Raw genomic sequence first — 21,017 nt, 5'->3', positions numbered from 1 at the left:
ACAATCACATTTTCCAGGACTGGAAAAGTCATGGAATTAGTCACTATTTCAGAGTTTATTGTGTATAATGAAATTGTAACAATAATCTTCCATAGATGACCTTCCACATAATGTAACTCATGGCAAATTATTATTTTCTACCTGTCGATACACATACTGTAACTCTAATATGCTTTGATGTGTGACAAGGTTTTGTTTACGATCACGTACATTAAGTCATTTTCTCCCTGGGTTTGTCTCTCCCTTCCTGTATGCCTGCTAGCTAAAATTATGTTTGAAAAGAATTTGAATCAGTTTGAAGCTGATATGTTTGGAAAAACGCCGGCCAAATGTCCAAGAAAAAAAAGTCTTGATTATGGGTTCTAGAAAAATCATGGAACAGTTTTAAAAAATTGTTAATAAAAATGTTTGGGGACTCTGCTTTAAATTTCGTACAAATATTCATATTTCCTTTAGGATGAATCATAATAATCTTTGTGATTCCCTTGTCACAGGACATAGACTTTAGCCGTTATCCTGTCATTGATCACCTATTTCAGACAATGAGGATTATGGCAACAGGGATTTTGAAAACCTTTTCTCAAAATCCCTGACGCTTCATATAACTAGTCTAGATAGCCAGACTGATCTCCACACTTTGTTTTAGTGCTGTTTGTAAAAAAAAAAAAAAACCAACCACACACACTAAAGCATCCTTTAATATTTGGTTTCAATGGTGGTGTTTTCTTTTCTGAGGATTTAGCTATTTTAATACCAGGGCTTGCTTCTCCACCAAAAGGAGTCAAATGATTTCAAGTCAAAATCACAAGTCATCGGTGTTAAAGTCCAATTTGAGTTGTAAGTCTTTTATGATTTTGTCAAGCAGCGTCTAAATTCATCAACTTTGTGACTGAGTCATGTCACTGAAGTCCACACCTCTGCTAATTAGCAAACACTACCACACTAACCTGCTAAGTAATATGGGGAACATGGTAGACATATTACTTGCCCAATTTAAACTTGTTAGTGTTTTCACTATGAACATGTTAGTACCATGTGTTTTTGTATGTCTTGTTGTAGTTTCTGGTTTTTTTTTCAGGCAGACTCCCCTTATACTGGCAACTCCCACACATGTCGCCATTTACATAAATACAGGAATCAGCAAGTTTAGTTCAGACTGTTTGTCATCACCATACAGTTGCTGAGGGAAAAGATTAGCTGAGGGTCTTTAATTTAAAAGGACTGACTCATAAGTTGTGTGAGATATTTACAGTCCAGCAGATATTCAAGCAGAGCTTTGCTCATTTTAAAAGGCATAAACTTTCATGATTCATGGCGCAAACACCCGCAGGAAAATTGAAGCTGCTCCTCTAAATTAGTCTCATGTTTCCAGTGGCTTTTTATAGTACAGCTGTCAAAATATGATGTGTAATTTACATAAAATGCCCATCGAGATAATTTCACAGTCGTCTCCCCTTGAATGTTTCCGTTTGCTCTATATCAAGATGCACCCCCCGGTGTTCAATGAACGTTGATGAGTGTCTGTTTATCTAATAGGTATGGTGTTCTCAGTTGTGGTAGGTAATGATGCAGATAAATAACATAATCTTATTATTGTACAGCCAGGAATTAGTTTTGTCTTATTATATAAGGAACAGAGAACATTAGAGGAGATATTTCTTTTAAGAGAATCAAATTTTTGACATCATGACAAAAATATCATTATGTGTTAATGTAAAATCAGATCACAAGCTGTTTCTGCCAACTACAATGCACTTCCTGTTCTGTGTGACAAAAGCTATGATTCGATCCCACCAATTATTCAAGCTTAGTCATTTTGTATTTTCATAATTACGCACTTTGAATTCATGGTAATTGTAGTACTGTAATTCAGAAGCTGATAGAGCACCTGCATGTTAAAAAGCTAAAGTTTTATTGTTGGAGCCTTTTGAAGCTCTGAATGAATCACGAAACTTCTTTTCTAACTTGTCATCTAATGTTCATCATCAATCTAACTGGCAGCCAAAATGTCTGTTTTGTTTGTTTTTGCAAACCAACTAATACATTTCATTTTAACATTACTTTGTAACGGATACACTGAATCTTTACATTTCTCAGCTGGGCTGAGGGTATGATTAGATGTAGGTCCAAAAACCATTTGGTTATGATTGTTTTTTTTTTTTTTTTTTACTTAAAACATCCACTTTCAGTGTCGCAAATGCATCTGGGAAATGTTGCAATATGTTATCATAAAAACACAAGTGGCACTGAAAAAACGTTAAAAACAACTATGTTAAAAAAAAAACAACATCCAGGTTGGGCGCCATAATTACCCCCACGACACAGTGCAATGTGGTGCTTAAAACACCTTGGTTCAATGCCTCAAACGCCCGTGGGAAACTGCGATGTCCTGCTGAAAGCACCCAGGTTCAGTAAACAACACCTGGTGACACAAATGTTGCCATGAAAAGCTCAGATGTGGTGCAGGTCTATTGCCACAAATGCCAGTGGAAAGGCTGCATGGGATTGCTAAAAAGCAACCAGTTGTTGGTTTTGAACAGCAGTCTGCAGTGGTCTGTAGTTTATCAGACAGCTCACCTCGATAAAACGCCATCCATCACATTCCAATGACAAAATTTACATCACTTCATAAACGTTGATGTGAATATTTCCTTCTGGTAACAGGACTGTCATAGTATGCACCTAGAGATAATACTATATATATAATAGTACAATATATAAAGAAGAAGTACTACATCATTACTTCTCAGCTCACAGTTTATTAGTTAAAATGATACAAAAAAAACAATATAATGGGAGACTAATATTATCAAGAAATTGTATTAAAAGTTTTTCTGTAAATGAAAATCCTTCAGAACAATTGAACTGGTCATTACTTTTTTCACATATCAAACCTCATCAGGTACACTTTAATGACAGGACTACTGGAACACACACTGGTCATTCAAACTTTTCATCTCATACTGTTATCCTCCATGTATTCTCCTGATGGGAAATGTTCCCATAATCTGCTCAATTACAACTTACGGACTTCACTTAAGATCTACCCATGTATGCACAGAGAGGACACGGTGTATAGTCGGAGAGAAATAATTGGTCCCTCTGTGGCCGCGCACCAGTTGTCATGCTATGTATGCACCAAGAGGCTCTGCTGTAGCCATGGTAACTGAGAGTTGCATTTATATCCCAATTTTATTTGAGCAAATATACATCAATAAAACCATAAAGCTACTAGATCCCTCTGTGTGTCTCTCTCTCTATGTGTTTGCAACCCCCTCTGTCCTAAAAGCTCGCCTACTCATTGTGTCCATCTGTTTTCTTCTTCTCTTTTTATATAAAAATTCACTCACTCATGACAATAAGTAGCATGTCCTCTGATAAAAATAAAAAAAGAATATGTAGATTCAAGATTAAATCTGTACACGAATGATTTGACTTGCAGGTCGCAGCGGCTGTGGAGCTGAAGGTCACTGCTGAGCAAAATCCTCTGAAGCTGCAGCAAGATGAAACTCAGTTATAGCCTCGCTCACTCCAGCACTGAGGTGATTAAAGTTACTGCACTTAATTTTTTATTTTAAAGAAAATATGAAGAGAGAATACCAATGTACTTGTGTTATGCTACAGATTATGCAGTCTGTTCATTGTTTGTAAAAGTATCCTCTGTCCTCCCTGCTTAATAATAACACTGTTATTTATAACTTCACAGCACAACACAACACTGTCAACTCAGGTGTTTTCTCGTTTGTGGCTGACTTGAGAAACAGTGAGCTACAGTTTGATCCACTGTCACGGTGAGTAATGACCGCATCATTTTAAATAAATTACAAGTGATAATAATGGAAACCTGTCTGCATACACAGAGGTATCTCTAACTGCAGATGTCTCATTTACTTCTCAAACTGCCATCACTGTCACTCAATTGTGTTTAATGGGGAAAAGGCATTTGTGTTAGTTTTCAACATGACATACCAGTAAAACAACAATGGATATTACTTAGCATAAATTACTTCTTACTAGTCCAGTGTTCGTGGAAAACATGACGTTTTCAGAATGGGATATTTCTTGGCCTCTTATTACTGCTTGCCGCTTTCTTGAGAGTCGCTCGTCCAAACAAATTCCTGAGCAATACACCTGCCATGAGATAGTTACATAACTTACATATTGGTGGGGCGGCATATCATTCATTTTGTGATAAAAGCACCAAATTTGGTACAAATAGCTTAATATATTTAGAAGAAATCTGGGTATTGGGCCACTGCAAATTGGTGCTCTTGTGACCATGGCAGCCATTCCAAAATGGCTGAGGTCATTGTGTCAGGTACAAAAAATCATTAGAATGGACGACTTCCTGTATAAATATAGTAGAATTTGGCGTATGTTATTCTGATAGGTGCCATAGTTCATTCTTCAAGTTACAAATGTCTATCAGAGTGGACTGCTTCCTGTATAAATGTAGTTGAATGTAACTTAGGTCATTTTGTCACTTACAAATGTCAATCAGAATGTACTACTTCCTGTATAAATGTTGTTAAATATGGTGTTGGTCAATCTGATAGGTGGCGTAGGTCATTCTTCCAGTTACAAATGTCTGTCAGAGTGGACTGCGTCCTGTATAAATGTAGTTAAATGTGGTATAGGTCATTCAGTCAGCTATATAGACTCTGGTTTTTGTTTATATCAAGTGTTGGCAAAAAATATTGTTGCGCATTTGCCATCTGTTGTTAGCATTGTTAGTTTGTTTACTGTTTACTCTCTGGGCTTTGCTTATTAATCTGTCGATGCATATACTGTAGAGACTAACAGAGTGAGCTGTACCGGTCATGCTGTTTGGTGGCGAGATACTGGGTTGACACTGGATGTGGAAGTGCCACTAATCACCCCGATTTTCTGTGAAGCATAGCCTGCTACCTTCAGCACCCATGTTAACCAAATGGGCTGTTCACTTAGTATGTGCCATGACCCCAAGCTCCGCAGTTGGCTATATTAGGTATGATATTAAGTATTATAATAATTATTATGATAAATCATTAAATATGCAACAAATGCTTCCACATATCTGTCAGTTGTGTATAAACAGAGAGTGACAGATGAGCAGACACATACAGACACACACACAAAGACACAAGGAAACATAGCCAAAGCTCATTGGATTACAAAAGAGAAGAGGATCAGAAGCCCTTGCTGACTGGCTCTGAGAAATTAGCCTTTTGTATGAACTGCCAGGCAACCTCTGATTGTTGGCTGCATGACAATTGACATATTGGGGCGCTTTGGTGTCCAGTGCAAACATGGTGTAATGGTGGCGATACACCATATCCAGCAAACAAACAGAAAGGGAAGCCTGAACTCCCTTGCTCTGGCTGATGGATGGTGCTTGCTTGGTTGGTTGGTTGGTTGGTGCTTGGTTTTGGCTCGACTGTTTTCAACATGGTGGCTGGGTCACTACCTTTCTCATTGTTTATGAAAACATTTGAGGTGCAAAGTAGACAATGCAGTAACAGAATCTTGGCTTAGATTTGATCAGCGCTGCCTTGTTTGCAAATTTGATCTGAGTTTAACATTGTGATGGATGGACCTCATTTGCACAAAGTTGATGTCAAGTCATGACTATGAAAATGTAGATACAGTGAATGGCCAGTCAACACCCAACACAGATCTCCTGCTCTCTCCACAGCATATGAATGGGATCCATTGATTTTACATACGTAAATGGATCCAGTGTATCTCCACCATAGCAGTTATTATTAATACAGAGCGAGTTAACCCAGCAGTAAAAAGGAGTCCCCTCTCAATACACTGCATAGTGTACATAGCCCACTTCTAACAAATATGTGTCATAGATCTCAAGAGCTTGCACTCAACACTGCACCTTCTTGGGTCGACAGCAATACACCCACCAAGTGTGAAATTGATCTTTAAAATGTTGTTGAGAAAATCAAAGGACATTCATACAGAAACAGAAACTTCTTCCATTTTAGCTAGATTCGTGGAATATGCTTATTATCATTCTAAAACAACAGTGGAAGCAGTAAATAAATATCACAATAATGTCCATCACCCAATACTCTCTCCATACTTTCCCCAGCTAATCTAAAGTATTCATCCCCAAGTCCAAGTTGTTCCTACTGATGATGTAAATCCCAAGAAAGTTTTTAAAATATTGGGTTTAATTAAAAAAGGCTCAATAATTTTCCCAAGCTTGTTTTTTTTTAAGACAGCAAATAACAATCAGCTGCAGGCTGATACACATTTGGTTCACTACTACTGAGTATTTACAGATTTACAGAACTAGGACGGAGTATGTGTGATTGACTCTTCTAAACTCAAGTACCTCAAAATTGCACATTTACACAACACATGACACAACACACTTCATTCATATTTTTGAATTCTACAGCCTTCAAGTAAATATTTGGCTCTTTTATTTTTCTTCTACCATGCTATTTTTAGTTATACCACACAAAAAAACATATCCTTGGAAGGCTGATTTCTGGTTTCTGATTTCAGTTTGTGTTAGCTGTCTGAATTTTTGATGGTAGGAGTCCAAAGTGTCTCTGCTCTTCCTGGAACAGTTAGAACAGTTATAGGGGTGGTTGGGACAGTATTGTTTATAATTCCTACCTTTTTGCAAATTAACAAAAAGTAGATAAAAAAAGCTTTTCCATTGAGTAAGACTTAGTGGAAGTCACTGAATGGAATTATTAATTAATTACAAATGATTTTCATTACTGTGGATGTAGTCTGTAAGTAATGGCAGGTTATTTCATGTGAAACAAAATGTCCCAACCAAGCGCACGGTCCCCTACTTGAGTAAATTCACTTAGTTACTATCCAGCAGTGTCTACATGCAATTGCGCTCTACAGAATACTCTCAAATCATTCACAGAAAACATACTGCTGTCAAAAAGTATTTTTGTTTATATAGAAAACAAAATGAACATTTTTCAAGTCAGTCGGCCTTTTTTAGAATGTGAAAAACCAAAGAGTTACTCCTTTTTCTTTGAAATCGATAATGTAACAAAGCACATGGAGTAATTTCTATTCTTTAAGACACTGTGAGAAGGTAATAGGAACATCATTTGATTCAAGGCTTGATTTGTTTTGAGCTTGTCATACATCCTCCATTGTAAGCTCAAGGACAGTTCATGACTTGACCTCAAAACACATCATTAAAAATCTGTGAAAAACTGAGCCACATGTGTTCTTTTGGCTGTAAAATAACTACTTTTTATTTATCGGGGAAGATAAAACAGCAGTGAGGAGAAGTGCAGTTTCATATCAGCTGCTGCTTCACTATCATTCATCCATTTGGTCTCTTTAGTCCAGATAATGATTATACAACTAAATCCCTTAGCAACGGTTATTGTAATTAAATAGTTAATTAGCGATGAACACATTCTAACAATCTCCCTTCCCTGGTGTGTATTTCACTCTTTGTTGTGGTGCAAGAAGAAATCAGATGCCCTTCGGCTTCATTTGCAAAATGGATTTTGGTGTCTTGTTTAAAATCCAACAACCGTCATTTAAGGCTGTGAGATTAAAGAATAAAATGTCTAAAATATATTCATGGAGTTCCTAACTGAGTCAACCTTTTGACCTTTGAGCATCAGAGAGTCTTAAACACCTGTTTGGAATTCTAATACTGAAATATATCTGCATTTAAATTGCTAAGCATTACATTCCCGAGACTCATGTTTTCTTTAGTATGGTTAGATGTTCAGAATCCTGACAGAAAGTATTAAACAGTATCTATCGTTAAAGACAAATGCAGTATTTCATAGAAATAAACAGTATCTGCTTCCCCTGCAGCTTGTTGCTGCTGGCTGATGATGGATAAAGGAGAAATATCCTGACATTTGTTTGAATAAACCAAACGTTCCCTCAAAATCTTCTACTTTATTTATATTTTTTTCAGATAAAAATACCCACAAACATTCAAGCGCACACACCCCTTCCTCTATGGACACCTAAGAAGTAAATGAATGAGACAAAAGTAACAGATGCAATAATAAGAATAAGAATAAGAATAAATTAAAATACAAAAATAGAATAAAACTGCCAATAGTGATAATAGTCTAAAAAAATGTAAAATATATAAATAAAATAAAAATTAATTATAAGTTATGTCTAAATGTAACAGCCATTGGATTATCATAATTTGAACCACTCGTACCATCACATTCTTTTCTTATACACAGAATTTGTGTCATACATTTTTTTTAAATAAATGAGGGCCTTGCGCACTTGATAACTTGTGCAGACTAATGAAAACATCCTTAATCTCGACCCTGCCGTATGCATTCATTCTGAGCTTTGTTGCCGTGCAGAAAGAAACAATCTGTCTTCTTTAGATTCTCATCACAGTGTTATCATTTCCATCTCTGCTGTGCTTTTTTCTCTCATGTGGATGCGCTGCATGTGATTTCCATATTGATATTCATGAATCCTGTTCAGACATATAAATTAACTATTTCCAGCGGTAGAAGACAGCACTAAACACAGATGACAGCTCATTTTTCTACGTTTCTCACATTTATATCCCTTTCTTCTGCAGGTTACATCTCTGCATTTTCTTTTCCTCTGCACTTTATTACTGCAGAGATACATTTTGTAGCAGCACATTTATTCTCCTTTAGTACCTTTAAACAAATTAACACTCATTCACCTTCACACCAGAAGAAAAGGTGTAGAATTTTACACATTTTTAAGCCTGTGCCGCATCACTGTCTACAATATCTCTGAACTGCAGATGAATCATACACATACACACACAGCTGCAGATGAATAGCCTGTAATTGCACCTCTGAATTCCCCATGTCTCAGTATGGCCATTGTTTTGAATGGGCAAATAATCTCAGAGCAGCATGTGTTTGCAGCATGTGTTTGCTCACTCATGCACTGCCACTGACAAAAATACATAAATTATATTCCACAAGGACTAGTGCTGCTCAGGAGCCTCCCTACTGTTAAATAGAAACTATATAAACACAACTGGCAATTATTAAGATGATCATTATACATGTAAGGGCCTAGGTTTTGTTTCAACATTGGGGGGGCATATGAAAAAGAGGGTTTGGGGTCAACTGCCAGAAAAAAATTACCATCAAATACTTAATTTCCTGCATTCTGGTGGATTTTTATGCACCATTTTGTACCTTGTTGCAAGTTTATGGTGTAAATGTCTCAGATTTTTGTCAAAATAAAAGTCCTCTGCTAATTTTACGTTTTATTGGGGTGATGCACAAGTTTTAAATATTGTGAGATTTGTCCCCTGCATCCACAAGCACAAATAGTAATTGTTCTATTAGCCAGTTCACTTTATAGACCAGAAGTTCTCAATGTGTTTTCAGCCAATGACCCTGCTGTAGCCAGTGAGCTCCCTTATATAAAAAATGATCTTGTTTTACCTCTATAGTCCTAATTATGTGATATTTTCACCATTTCAAAACAGACAGACACCTGCATGTAACACTGCACCTAAACAAAACATCCAAAGCAAATCAAGAGAAAGGGGTGAATTTAAAGTGCATTTCAAAACACACAAATGAAGTTTCACTCTGGTGTAATGTAGTTGATAAGGCGGTTGTGGGAAATAGATGTACTTTCCAATATGTATTTTCTGTATATTTTGTGGATTCATTTTTTTTTCATTATGTATTGTGCAAATAGTTTTTGCACTTTTAAAAGCGTGGCTTTGGAAACAGTGTTAATTTTGGCAGCTATTTTAATGTTGTTCTTAGTCTTGAGACGAAAATGCTTATGTTTTTGTTACATTTTAGTCATTTTTATCTTTCATAGATTCAGTCAACGAAAACTCTAAATGTTTTAGTTGACGAAATTCATAACATTTTAGTCATTACTTTAGTCTGGATGTTTTATTTCTCTTTAAACTAGTCTAATTAGGCTTATACAGATACCAGAAATTAGAATCATACTTCAAATAATTTCTACACACTCAGGAACTTGCGTTTTTAGGGATGATTCACGAGCATACAGTTACTGATCATCATTTGAAAAGTTCAGAATCTCTCTATTTATGGTCTCAAACACTTTGACACCACAAATAACTAATTTGAGACAACTGGGATTTGTACCCAGGCTAATTGTAAACTCAGACTTATTGATCTCACTGTTAAGGAGCATAAAAATAATTTTATTTTAGCTTGATTTCTTTCTAAATCTGCACCATGTAGTTGCAATATCTTCTATGTTTTTATTCTTGTATGTCGTGTATTGCCTTTGTAAAGCACTTTGTGGCCTATGTCCGTGAAAAGCGCTATATGGATAAATTTTACTTAGTTACTTACTGACTTAAAAAATACACAGTTAAAAAAATATTTTATATCATGATAATTTAAATTAATAAATCAGAAACCTTTTCAGGAACCCCCAGTGCCATGGACTCCTGGGGGTCCCTGGACCACATGTTGAGAATCATGGTTTTAGACAAAAAGCACTAAGCAGGTGGTCACATTCGAACGGAGGTATGTTTTGAACTCTCCTCCTGGTTCTTTTTTTCAAAATCTTATGAATTTAGAGTCAAACCTAGAAGACAGCCCGTGCTTTTTTTTTTTTTATAAGTAAACGTATTAATCATTTTGATATCATCAGCAGTAGTGCTGTTACCCCAATATACAAAACCATGAAAATTACAAGATAGAGAACACTAAAGCTTCCCGCTGACCTCCAAAAGACTTGAGCTTCCCGGGGTGAAAACTACCTGGACTGTGTGTTTTTAAAAATAGATGTTCAATTTCACATCAACACAAACACCCAGATGTATCCTTTAACTCGGCGGCACAGTGTATCGTCAAACAGTAGTTTCGCACCTGTCTGACCGTGTCCGTGTCGACAAACGGTGACATGCAGGTGAATGATACTTCACTATGAGATACAGCAGCTAAGAAAAATATATCTCATAATTTTTGCTTTTCTGTGTGTTGCCACTGGAGAGCGCTGTTGTACGTATAAACAATGGTGGTGTGTAATCGGCCTGACAAATGAAGGGAGTACTCTGCACATGTGCATAGAGTATGTGAGCGTGCATACATGCATGTCCGTGGGCATGTGCACATACAAGTGTGTGTAATTGTGGGTGTGTCTCAATTAGTCTGACCTGTAACCTCGTATCCAAAGCTTTCACTTTGCAGTGGTGCAGTTTGTCTCAATTGCTGCTACTTACTGTCTTTCTCTGCCTTAAATGAAAAAGATGCACAACCATGGGGCTTCCCCTCGACATGAAAATGAAAAATATTGCTTGTCACGGCTGTCAGACTCCATATCCCTGGTCAGACGGTACAGCTGACATTTCCTATAAGTGTCTGTTTTATTGCCTTGGCATTTAGAGAGAAAGCTATACACATCTCTCTGGCACATAGCTGAACACAGAAAAAAGACAGATCCAGATCACAATCACTGTTTCCATGACAACAGCAATGTTGACACTGTGGGGAAACAGGGGGGATGTGCCATTTGTTTGAGTGCTCATTAATGAAAAGATTAAAAAAACAACCCAGCATGTTCTGAATGGAAGTAACTAAAATTGCATTAAAGTTGAATAAGTGACTGTTGCTGCGGTCACAGCTGGCTGTTTTTCTTCTGCAGCAGTTTGGGGGAATTCGTGTCATGTTGAGGCAGACTTGCAAGTATTAATGCATGCAGACTTAAGTGTGTTTGCAAAGAAAAAGCTAACAGTGGCTTCTAATGCAGATTACTGTAAACATAAAAATCATCAGCAAATAGCCATCTCTTGATTTTGAGAGCAGCAATTCTTGCAAATAGTAAAACACTTCTGACCAAACATGTACCTAACACCAGATGATTTTTTTTTTTACCATCATAATTGACTGTTAAACACTCTGAAGGCAGCTTGTTCACGTCAATACATTTTTTTAACCAACATGGCTGAAATGCAGAGCAAACACCAAATACTGAGCAGCGTTCCATATTTGTGAATCTAAAGTGTTAGCAAGATGTCAAAGCGTATCTCTGAAGAGTTCATCAGGCAGACGCTTGAAGGGATGAAATGAGGCATCTGATCTTTTTGTTTCAGTTGTGGAGGCTTTGGAGAATCAGAGCGTACTCAGAGGATGTGATGAGTCGGCAGAGATCTTATTAGCAAAACCAGTGTGTATTATTCAAAGAGCTGGGGGATGCTTGCGTTGCTGCATCTGATTAAATTATTATCATCCTATTGAATTTGAGTTTTAGTTTTGGCAACTGGAGCTTATCTGCAGCGATGGATGTTAAATGTCAGGACACAATGGAAGATAAAAATGCTGAACTTTTTTTTGGCTTAAAACTATCCAAATGAAGCCGTGTTTGCTTGCTAACCTAAGACAAACTTACTGCTAGGTACAGAGTTTTGAAGGAGTACCAAAAAATGTACAAAGATGTCACTATAGGATGCCAAAAGCCTGACAAACAGGAAGGTATAGAAGCAACAACACCCTTTCCCACTCGACAAAAAACACATTAAGACTCGATAACATCTGGCTTTTGTGTTTTACATGAAAGGTTAAAATCAGCATCAGGCCTAGGACAAATGACTCAGCAGTAATCACAGAATTTTATCAGCTCAAACTCCATTTGGCTACCATGGGCAGTAATAGAAAAATACAACACCGAGGTGGACACATTAATTTTAGCCCCTTCGTGCACCAACATGAAAGACCATCCATCATCATCTAAGCGGCAGTCCAACATCTTTCAGAATTTGGTCAACACCAGGTCGACAGAGACACTGAATAAGTGAGAGGTATAAAACAGAAGCAATCACTGTAACACTCTCACTTGACTCCATGCTGCTTTCTACTGTTTATTAACCATTTTTCGCAGACTGTCCCTAATGTCAAATGTGATCCACCAGGAAAAAAAAAGAAAGAAAGAAAGAAACAGAAAGGCATACTTGACTGCTAACAATGAGAAAGTAGTCTGTCGCTGATTTTTAATGGGTTTACCCCCATTTAGAAAACCTGCATATAAGCCCTAATATTGGTGGGGAAAGAGTATAAGTTTAAGGTAAATATTTCCAAGTCCCTTTTTCTTCTGTGAAACAAGTGGATGGAAAAAAAGTTTTGACAGGATACATTTTTTAAAGTAACTTTTTTCATTTAAATGTTTTTGCAGGTTTTTTTTCTTTCTTTCTTCAGGATTATTTTTTTTCCTGTGTTTGTTGTTGTGATACTCATTTTTGCCACAAGAGGCTGAAGTGCACCACTACCCCTAGCTCTAAGTAGGTAGTAGTAAAAGCATTCATGGCTGTGTTTCATATTATTGAGATAAAACAAAACGCTATTCACTCAGCTGGCCAGAGACCAAGATCAGCCTGAAGAACGCTGTGTTTATTTTGCGATGTATGTAGTTTTAACTGTCAAATTATAACAGCATGGCAGAAAATTTCATAGACAATATATTTCACTGTTTTTGTTAAAAATTATTATGTCCTTTGTTGTTGGTAGTCTTTGTGACTTTTTTGTTCATTTAAACAGTTAATACTCCTATTATTACCATTCAACTGGTCACCAGTAACTTTAATGAGCCATCGTCCATCATTACAGCTTCTGTCAGCTGTCAACAAGCTGTCAACCAGTCTTCATTTTGCAGCCTAGTTGATGTGATGTTGGAGGAGGATTGTGGGTCAAAGAATCCAGAAAAGCATGCTGGTTTGTAAACTGCAAAATCCGACTGGAAGTATGTTTTCTTCCGGTTGAACACTTGATCCTGACAGAAGAAAAAATCCACCTTCCATTTTTTTTTCTCCTGTTTTCATAGAGAGAAAAAGTCACTTAGAAAAATTATCCTGGCAAAAACTTTTTTTCACCTGGCAAAACTTTTCTTCCACTTGTTTCACAGATGAAAAAAAGGAACTTAAAATGATTATCCTGGCAAGGATAAGGATTAGGAGAGAAAACAAATAAATGTCTGTTGCAAATTTCATGAATAGATTTTTCAGTCGGGGGCCAAAGTGGTGGACTGATATACAAACATTGCCATCCCTAGCATGGATAAAAATTGCGATGATGATGCATTTAATACGTGTATTTTTACCTCCCAAATAACTCCTATGTTCATATTTTAAAAGTCGATTAGCATCACATGGTCTATAACTTAAAGGTTACTTTTAAGTTGTGTTCATAATAATGAGGCAAGATTAACGCTACCTCAGCTATAACCTGCTGCAGGAGTTATAGTTTCTGTGTGGAGATTAGCACAAGATGGATCACAGAGGAGCTGCTCTGCATATTGCTGATGGATGACTACCTCTTGGCTTATAAGCAAATTGTAATTAAAGCTGCTTCTGGTAGAATTTTAAATTTGATTACTCAGAGACAAGTACAGTCCCTCAGAGGTAACAGATTTGGACTTGTATCTTATTAGCAACTTAAATTTAAATCACTAAGTTGTCTAGTCCAAAAAAGGACAGTTTATTCCAAAAGTGAACATGCTCCAAGGGTTAAAGGCAAAGAAGTCTCTGAAGCAGGATGTGAGAAAAATGAAATCTCAAGAGCATTTATGATCAAGCGCTTTTAATGAGGTGCAGCGACTAATGTTTTAACATAAAGTATGTCTTCATCAGAGACATACAAGATGAATTATGAACAGAAGAGAAAGATTTTCTTAATCTGTGGTTTTCTAACTCTTGATGTCCACAATGTGACCACATCTAAGCTCTGGCAGTGGGACATTGATAGCATCCCTAAACAGTGCTCCAGTGTTGCGTAACCCCAGCAGTTAATTGCATTGTTGGCGCAATGTTGAAACCTGGCCTCCATTAATAGACTCTTAATGGAAAGATCAGCATTAAATAAAACCAATTAAATATAAGGGGTGAAAATCACAAATCTCATCACGATGCAGATTCTTTGGACAGAGATATTTGCTGATATCACAAAGTGTGCCACGATACAATTTCAGTTCAATACAGGGGCCTGTGATCAATATGAGACAGTATCAGTAAATATCCTTATTGTGTTTTTCTTGGCTGCTTACTATCTGTCTGCTGCTAGGCTGCTAGCACTGTTTTAATGTTTAGGAAGAAAGTGCTCTTGGACGTAAATGTTGAAACAGACATTCCATGGTAATTTCAAATTAAAGGCTTTTTAAAAGACAGACTAAAAGTGAAAATGCATTATTATGACAAGGTGTTTTTGTTAATATAATAAGTGTGTGTCTCTCCACATTGATATTTTCACTCTCTCAATGGATGTATGCCTTCCCCCTTTTTTTCTTTCATTGGAACTTGAACTAAAACATTATTTTCCTGTATTGGAACTAGATATCTTCTACTTTTTAGATGATCTTTGTTATTGGATCTAATACAGTTTTGAATGTAGATGTGTTGACTTATGGTGGTTTTAATATTAAGGTTTTTGATTAAAAAAGATGTATGGTGATATTAGGTTTTTGATATCATGTTTTTATTCAGGCTTGATGTTTTCTGTAATATGGCCTTAACATCACTTTTTTGTCTATGCATTCAATGTATTTCCTATGTAATCTTTTTAATTTGTCAATTGTCAATGGTTTAACTACCCTGAATGGCTCAGATGGTTAACCACACCTGCAACCATATGGCTTGTCAGCCTATTGGTGTGCATTATGTATAAATATAGGTGTGGTTTCATCCTTTCAAACATTTGACCTGACAAAGATCCAAGTGGGATCGAAATGTTGTCTTGAATTAATTTCTGTGGCATGGAGTGCCAGTGAGTACCAGTGTGCAGGCGTTACCTTCTTCCTTCATTCAAGTTTTTCAAAAGCTTTGCACCTACATGATGTGCGTATAGCCATTCTTTTTCAACTTATCTAAAAGATGCGATGTAATTTTGGATTGATCTTTGAATCAATAGCCTGTCAATGCAGATATATGTATCATGGCACCCCTACTACAAAGGAAAAAAGGAACATTTACATTTTCATTTATTTGCTTTCTTTAACATTACTATGACTAAATTTGATTTAGTTTGTGACTCACACAATGTACGTTGTGATGTACTTAGGCTCTTATGTCTATTTTTGTGGTGATTTTTAGTGGTTGGCTTTGGATGGTGGTGGCATGTGGCTGCAAGTCACTCATTGGGATGAGGAAATCAACTCAGCAGTCTGTACACTTTGGTCTTTCCAGAGCTCTGTCCCTCCATCACCAGCCCTCCTTCAAACAATTTTTTTTCCTACATTTTATTAAAGATGGTACAGCTGTTGGAGTGGTGTTTTTTCAGTGGTTCTGCCATCTGCCATGTAAAGTAGCTTCACACTGTTCGCTCGCAGTGAGGCAGTCCTCTTCCTGTTTTGGTTGAGTACCCTCCTTTGTGTAGCAATCAGCCCTTCACAGTTTGTGGGAAATTGTGCCTGTGGACACATGGAACGAGGGCATGAAAAGCAAACCAACGAATAAACCAATGTTCCTACTAATGGTTTTCTTTTTGCTCAGCCATGATGCTGAGATATAACAAAACTGAAAATCATATCGAAAAGTAAACATTCGAAATATGCATTGAAAAAAGTAAAAAAGAAACCCCTATCCTTCCCCCCACAGAAAAGGGCTAATGAGACAGCAACGTCAGAGTGAATAATTGGGTAATAACAAAATTATAAAAATAAAAATATTTACGTTTACACCTGAAAAAATGTCACTCTCAACTGCTCTAATGACTAAATGCAAGTTACCAAATTAAATGCCGAAACCTTCACTAGTGGCAAAGGATCAAAATCAGATGACTGAAAATATAACTATTGATATTACTATTTTTCATTTGTCCCCTGTGAGGATTGGGCATCTATCAGCCACCTGGACCAAAAGTGCTGCACCCAGCATCTTTTTCAGAGAACTTGCCTTTTTTTGTGTCTCCGCTCCCAGCGCTTTGAGTTGAACATTCATAACTTTTAAGAAGGGTGCCGGTGATGCCCCTGACGCTCTTTTGGCTAGGCTACTGACACAGCAAAGCTTGTTTTTAACTGTGTAGTCAGCCCTCTGTAAAGTTAATGTCATGTCGACTTACTAGCTAATACTAATGTTGAGATTTTGTTGTCATAGAAACAAAACCCAGGTGCAGCACGTCAGTGAAAAAAGGTACAGGTACCTTTAATGAAATGAAATGTGGGATGAAGCACTCCCCTGAACCCTGCCACCTCTTCTCTGCTGAAGAAAAACATAATGTGTACACAGGCCCTTATTCCTGTTTTCAACCTTTAGCATGTAATTAACTGGTTAGATTTTAGTACTGATCTTTCCATTAAGAGTCTATAAATAGAGGCCAGGGTTCACCTTTGCGCCAACCATGCAATTAGCTGCTCTGTGGTTACGCAACACTTGAGCACAACCAAAGCCTAAATGCGGTCACATTGTGGATGTCAAGGGTCAAAAAAAAAAACACAGATTTAGCGGATCTGTCGGTTCTGATTCCATATTGGCTTTGGTTTTCCGCTGCCTTTTCATTCGTCTCTTCTCAGTAAATGCTAAATTTCCATGTTAGTTTTTAAATCCTGTACAAGATGTTTTTGGTTGAGTTTTCAGGCTTAGCACAAGATATGTCAAATTATGTTATTGTGCTGTTTTAACAAGGTAAACATAGATTTTAGATTTCTCTTATCAGTTTGGTTGTTATGGTAGACTCTCAAATAGGTAGTGCAAGAGTGATATCTTCATGAAAAAATATTGCAGTACCTTGAAGTGCTACCAGTCTGTATGTTCCTCTGAGCAAGAGAGCTGATGTGTCTGAAAGGAGTTGCATCTTTAAAGGCCAGGTGTCAGTGTGACATCTGCTCCATTTCATCTGAGCAAGAGGCAACAAACACTGCCTCTGCAACACACCAGCTCCACAGAGATGCTCTGTCTTAAGATGAAATAGATTGTAGGAGTGGCAAATTAATGATATCAAGTGTGTCATGAGGGACGAGTTAAAGTTAATGAACGCACTCTTGTGAGTTCTCCACATGGCAGCATAATAAATACAACAACAAACTGCTGAAAATACCATGTGTGACCAATCAATCTGTGGCCACTTTGGTTGCCTGCTGCCCACAAAGCAGATTTCACGTGGCAGCTGTGGTCAATATCTCTGACCTGGATATCCAGCTGCTTTCCAACACCATCCTTGTCGATACGCAAATTCGTTACCGATGATGCCCATAGACAAAGCACTGGTGATGCAGCTGTTGATCTATAATGCTATTTTAAAAAGGAAAAAATAGAATTGACAGTGTCAGCTTATGAATGGTAATGAAAGTAGGTTGGTTTACATCCAAATGACTATCAGGCTCTAACCTCTTTGGGATCTCATTGTGTACTGAGCTGGATCAGTGAAAGTGTGTCACAATGCATCAGCTTGGGTGCCCTGTTGGTGGCCAGGACAACTAGGGCAGACAATTGAAATCGGGCAAAGCCAGAGGACAGAAAACCATTGGAAATCTGTTGTACTGAGCCTGACATGGTTCATTTGTGTGTGTCCATTTCAGACGATGGTCTCAGGCTCGAATCTGTACAGAAAGAATCACCAAAGACTGTGCGAAGTAGGGGAAAGAAAGCAACAAACATGGCTACACTGCGGCGCCAACCAAGAGGCAGAATGGCTGCAACTCGGCAAGATCGTGGCTCCTGCTCTTCCACTGCATCTTGCCCTGTCTTCTCTGGACCATACAGTGACCACGAAGAAGAACCACCACTACGCCGCCAATCCTCTCCATTACTACTCAAAGGCTCACTTTCCAGTCTTCACAGCTCTTCCAATCAGAGTCCCAAAGTTTCCCTTTCTAGCCTCGAGGGGTCTGTTTCCAGCCTCCAGGGATCATTGCCACATCTCCAGGGATCTCTGCCCAGCTTCCGGGGCTCTTTATCCAGCCTGAAGGGATCAATTTCTCGGTTGAAGAGGAGGTCACTGGGAAGCCTGGACACCTCAAGTCCCAGCCCCAGCGAGAGGAGTACCAGCCCCAGCTTACAGAGCGGCAATGGCAGTTCCAGTGATGATGATGGCAGTTGGGACACTAATAGCTGGAGCTCAGGTGCCACTTGCCTGCTACGGACTCCTGTTAAGCAGGATAGCAGCGAGGCATCAGATGGAAAGTCTTGCGCCAACGACCATAAATCTGCAGCTCCCAAGGCTGAGCCTGAAATCATTTACCAAAATCTTATCTTCTCACGTCCTGCTGATAAAACTGAAAGCAAGGGAGATGCTTCAGAGAGGACTTCCACATCACTAAGGAAAGATGCAGGAAGCCAAGCTTCATCTAGCCTGAGCAAAATTGCTGCAACATCCCATCAGCGGGACGAGAAGACCGAGGACAGGCGCAAGTTCTCGCAGTTTCTGAATGAGGTAACTGGCAGGGTGTTGAAATCAAACGGTGGTCCTTCTCCACAGCAGTCCACCCTTCGACATCGCTACCCATCGCCTCCACCACCGCCACCACCAACCCCATCTCACTCATCACTAACAACCACGCTACATTCAACGCCAACAAACCCTCCACCACCATCTACATCTGCGACCAACTTGTGGTATAGTCCAACCAGCACAAACCTCCAGACCATTGAAGAGTATGATTCAAAGGACATTACCAGCTCCATCCACCAGTGGAGCAAGACATTACCCAGCTGTAAGATCTTGGAGCCCGGGGATGTGTTGAGGCAAGTGAAAGGGGAAAGTCACTCATACCCAGAGCACGACCTGGAGCTATGTACAAAAATCCAGGCGCAGCCCTCCACTGGGAGACTTTATCTAGAGACAGACATTGACAGAGTGAGGCGACTTGATGAACTGGTTGCTAATGGCACCCTGGGGAAAGAGAGGAATGAGAGAGTGCCGGATAAGGTTATGGACAGAGGAAAGGAGAGGGAGAGCAGGATTCAATGGGAGAGGAATGGAAACTTGGGTTTGGAGAGAGGGAAGGAGAGGGAAAAAAGAAAAGAGAGCCCCTGGGAGAGAGACAGAGTAATAGAGAAAGGGAAAGAAAATGATAAAGGGACCAGGCCATGCTGGGAGAAAGACACACGGACAGAGAGAGGGAGGGAGAGAGAACGGAAAATGGTGTTTACCAGTTATGAGCCCCCTGGACGGAGTAACCCTTGCCCTGTCTTCAGCTGGCCAGAGGGCTTTCCCAGAATGTCCTACAGATCTACCTCACTGCCCAGACCTGTTAATATCACTGTGAGTACCAGCTGATTCACCCAAATCACAAAATACATACTGTGTAAGAGCCACTTGATCACATATTTTATATTTGTGTAAAATGTTTGTGTTGGTATATGACATAAGATATAGGACAGGTATGGTGCCGTGTTACGGTGTATGATAACAGGTGGTATGTGAGATTAGAAATAGGACATTAAGTCAGAAGTAGACTGGACGAGATGTAATTTTGGATGGACTTTGCCTGCTGTATTTTTTTTGCATACTACAATAAACATTGTTCAAGTTTTTTCCCTGCCTCATGTGAGCACTTGGATTTCACAAAACGGAGCTGGAACATGAGTCAAAACTGAAACAACTTGTAGACTAATTGGTGTAGGAACTTTGGTATGTTAAAACAATCACTATTTGTTTTTTTTGTTTTTGCCTATAGCCCCGTGGACACTGTTCGAGTTTGGGCTGTCCCAGACTAAAGATAACCATTGTACCAGAAACGTGGCGATATCTTTGGTCATGGCTCTAAATGGTGGTCCTATGTTGCAAAGTAAGAGAGGTTTAAGATGGCCGTTTTCAGGGTTGTGCGATCAAATACAGCCTGGGATAAAATCCTGACAGTGTCAGAAATTTGGAATGACCATCGCACTGTGTGACTGCTGTTACGATCTATGTCTTGTACCAACCAACAGAAATACAGCATAAAATGATGCTCTGATCAGTGCGACTCTGCTAGTGCATGCTAAATGCCAATAGATGCCAATAGATGCCAATACTTACTCCAAGCTCTTATTGCAAAACTGCCGTGCCAGGTTGGTTTCTTTTCCCCAGCCACGACCATGTTCACATTCTCATCCTTCTTCTCTTCTTCAGACTTTTTCCCGACACACATAAATGCCA

Source organism: Plectropomus leopardus, chromosome 14, assembly GCF_008729295.1.
Source record: "Plectropomus leopardus isolate mb chromosome 14, YSFRI_Pleo_2.0, whole genome shotgun sequence".
Taxonomy (NCBI): domain Eukaryota; kingdom Metazoa; phylum Chordata; class Actinopteri; order Perciformes; family Serranidae; genus Plectropomus; species Plectropomus leopardus.
Note: the sequence above shows the minus strand (reverse complement) of the source record.